The sequence below is a fragment of the Arachis duranensis genome, chromosome 5 (genome assembly GCF_000817695.3).
Source record: "Arachis duranensis cultivar V14167 chromosome 5, aradu.V14167.gnm2.J7QH, whole genome shotgun sequence".
Classification (NCBI taxonomy): Eukaryota; Viridiplantae; Streptophyta; class Magnoliopsida; order Fabales; family Fabaceae; genus Arachis; species Arachis duranensis.
Window position 1 is genome coordinate 76,182,752 of NC_029776.3, and position 4,198 is coordinate 76,186,949.

A 4,198-nucleotide genomic window follows, 5' to 3' on the forward strand; every position below is an offset into this window, starting at 1 on the left:
TCCTTTCCATCCTCTAAGTCATTCCTGCCCTATAAATCCTAAAATCACTTAACACACATATCAAGGCATCGAATGGTAATAAACGAGGATTAAAATTATCAAATTTAAGGCCAAAGAAGCATGTTTTCAATCATAGCACAAAATTAGGAAGGAAAATGTAAAACATGCGAATTCTATGAATAAGTGTGAGAATAGTGGATAAAATCCACTCAATTAAACACAAGATGTACCACGAAATAGTGGTGCATCAAATCTCCCCACACTTAAACATTAACATGTCCTCATGCTAAGCCCAAGAGAAATTATAAGAGTGAAGAGGAAGGGTAGGATGTATGAAATGCAACCTATTTATATGAATGCAACTAAATATAGAATGTTTCTACCTACTTGGTTAAAAGTAAATAAATCTTTTAAGAACAAATATGAACTGGATTTCACTAATTCAAATCATAAAATTGAAGTACAAATAGACTTGCAGAAGAAAATAGCTCATGAAAGCCAGGAACAAAGAATCGAGCATCGAACCCTCACTGGAAATGTATAGACTCTAGTCGCTCAAGTGTTTAAGGTTTGATTCTCTCAATTCTCTACTAACCTTGCTTTCTAAGACATGCTCTTCTTCTACCAATCAACAAAGATTTAATGCACAGATACACATATCAAGAGGTTTTTTAAGGGTTGTAATGGGGTCAAGGTCAAGGTAGGATTGTATTTGGTCAAGTGGACTAGAATCTGAATCCTTAATTAACCTAAACTTCCCACCTAACTTAGGACAATCTATGTAATTACAATGCAAGATCTAACTGCCCATTAACTATGTTTACCATACATTCATGCATCCCAAATTTAAGTACAACTCATATGCATTGATATTATTACTTAACTTGGGGCATTTTGTTCCCTTTTTATTATTTGCCTCTTTATTTTCTTTTCTTTTTCTCATATTTTTTTATCTTGTCTTTTCTTTTCTTTTGTTTTTTTCTCAATGCATATGCTTAAAGTATTGAATGCAATAATATGTACTTAACTATTGTTTTGCACATTTTCACAAGAATATACAACACCTAATTCTCAAACCAAATGTTTTCAATCCCAATTTTCCCACACTTAATTCATGAGCACTCTCACTAGTCTAAGCTAACTAAGGATTCAAACTAGGGACATTATTGTTTTTCGCTTAAAGTTAGTGATGAGCTAAAGTAAAGAACAAATGGGGTAAAATAGGCTTAAATTGGTTTGCAAAAGATAATGAAAGGGGTAAGGCCATATGGATATGTAAGCTAAATGAAACAAGGCCTTAATCATATAAGTATATGCATACATTAAACCATGGAAATATAGAATCAAGCAAGATATAGATCACACTTTTAGAGAGAACAACACACACCAAAACAAAATATTGGTTGATAAAATGCAACCAATCAAATAGGCTCAAAATCTCACTGGTTTTGTGTGTTCGAGCTCTAAACCATGTTCCAAAATAAAATTTCTTCAAACAAGTTTAACAAAAATTTTAATTCAAGTTAGTGAAATGCTATAAAAAGTTTCTTGAAAAGGAAAATATTACTTCAACCAAGTAGTGGTAGAATATGCACAAAAATCTAACAAACATGCAATCACTCATGCAAATGCAATAATGAACTAACAAAGAAAATCCCACATTGGTGTTGAGAAGGAACTAACTAACCCGCGGAAATCGGTATCGACCTCCCCACACTTAAAGATTGCACCGTCCTCGGTGCATGCTGAGATGCACAAGTGGGCGGGTTGCTCCACTGATGCCTTTCTCCAAAGATTGTGCAGCAGACTTGTTTATTGCTCCAGTTAGAAACTTTTTTCTTTTCCCTCGTGGTGGCCATCCTGAAAGAAGAGAAAAAGGAAGGGAAAGAACCCACAAGCAAGGATATGAAAAGAAATAAAACATATGTGGGCTAGTAATGTAAATAGCAAGGAATGTAAATAAGCATGCAAGGAATATAAATGGTAACTCTTGGCAAGAATTGGGGAATTTAGGATTCATATCCTAGTTATGGACCACAAACATGACAATTGTGTGGAATCAATCCAAATTAGTCAATCCTCCTTGAGAATTAGTCAAAAGGGCATAATTGATCTCCATCCATAAGTCCTAGTCAACTCACTAATTACTTAGTGAAAGACTAGCGTCAATGGAAACCAAACCAATTAGCCATTCCCACACAATGCGGAATGGACATCCACAGCTCAATTCCATCCAAATACCCAATTTCTCAACCAAGAGTGTGAAAACTAAACATGCAAGAAACTAAAAGTCAAAGCAATAAAAGTCAAAGCAAATAAAATGCAAGGAAAGGAAACTTCAAAAGCGAGAAACCACTTGGCAAGTAATTGAGAGCTAAGGTTACCTATCCTAGACAAACATATGATGATTATGAAGAGTTAATCCTACTTAATTAACCTTACATCGAAGATAAGTCACATAGGCATAGTTGATTCCAATCCCTAAGTCCTATGTCAACACTAAGGGGGTCACACAGTGTCAAGGGAGACCAAATCAACTAACTACTCTAATGCATCAAACAAGAATGGACATCAATAACTCAAGGATCACCAAAGTCATCAATTTCAAGCCAAGAGTGGAGAAAAACTAAGCAAAAACTAAGCCAAGCATTTTATCAAACACTAGATGTGCATAAAAATAAAATAACATTAAATTGCATTAAAAATAAATTCTAAAATACCAAAAGCAAGAAAATGACAATGACAACTAAAGAAAGCAATAAATGACATGGAAACATAAACTTGCATTAATTAAAATTAAATTCAACAAAAGTATCCATAAACATAAAAGTGACAAAATAAAGGAAATAACAAGAGAAATGAAGAAGAACAAAGATGCAATAACAATAAATAACAAGGAAAAGTAAATGGAAACAAGAATTAAAAGCTGAAATTTAAAGAAAATTAACTAATAAAACCCAAATTCTAGAGAGAGGAGGGGAGCTTCTCTCTCTAGAAAACTAAGAGAAGACATCATAAAAGCTAAACCTAAGCTTGTCTTACTGACTTGTCTGCCAATCTGTAATGAGAATGTGGCAGGCTGTACCTCAATGATCCCCAGCTTTTCCATTACAGAGAGTGGCATAAGATTTATGCCTGACCCTAGGTCACACAGAGCCTTCTCGAAGGTCATGGTGCCTATGGTATAGGGTATTAAGAATTTACCAGGATGTTGTTTCTTTTGAGGTAACGTTTGCTAAACCCATGTATCTAGTTTACTAATGAGCAAGGGAGGTTCACCTTCCCAAGTCTCATTACCAAACAACTTGGCATTCAGTTTCATGATGGCTCCTAGATATTGAGCAACTTGGCATATGAAAAGAAAAAGAAAAAAAGAAATAATAATAAGAATGTAAATAAGAGATGCATATGTGGTTGAATTGAAAAGAAGCATGCATGAGTGAATGTGAAAAAGGGATAAATGGGTAGTTAGGTTGCTTTGTTATGTATAAAGGATGATATAGGATTAGGTGAGATACTTGAGCTAATCAAAGATCCAATCTATTAGCCCACTTAACCATATTAATCCTACCCTTACCTAAGCCCGATTACAACCCACAAAAGTCCTCATGATATTTGCATTCATGCATCAAATGTTAGTTGATTGTTAGACAACTTGCAAATCTTTGAGAAACATGATTAAGGGAGGATTGAGTGATTAAGCCCTAAACACTGAGCAACTAGAGTGTAAACACATCCGGTGAGGGGTTCAATCGCTCAATTTTATGATTCCATTGCTTATCTTGTATCTTCTTGCAAGTTGTTGAACTTAATTTTGGAAACCTCAAATCAAATCTTTGGACATTTATCATATTGCTATATTTGCTTTGTCTTGGCCCTAAGGTTTGCTTTGGATTGATTGAGATTCTTTTGTTTGTTTTTGCTAAAACTCAATAGGAACCATAGTATATATATAGGTAGATAACATTTAGTATAGTTGCATGCATATAAGTAGTTGCATTAAATAAATTATTCCCCTTCATTCATCTCCTTTGGTTGTGTTTAGCATGAGGACATGCTATTGTTTATTGGTGCACGAAATTGTGATCATCAACAATGGCGCCAAAGACTTAGTAGCGCTCTCAAACGTGAATCACACTTTGTCATAACTTCGCACAACTAACTAGCAAGTGCACTGGGTCATCCAAGTAATAAACCT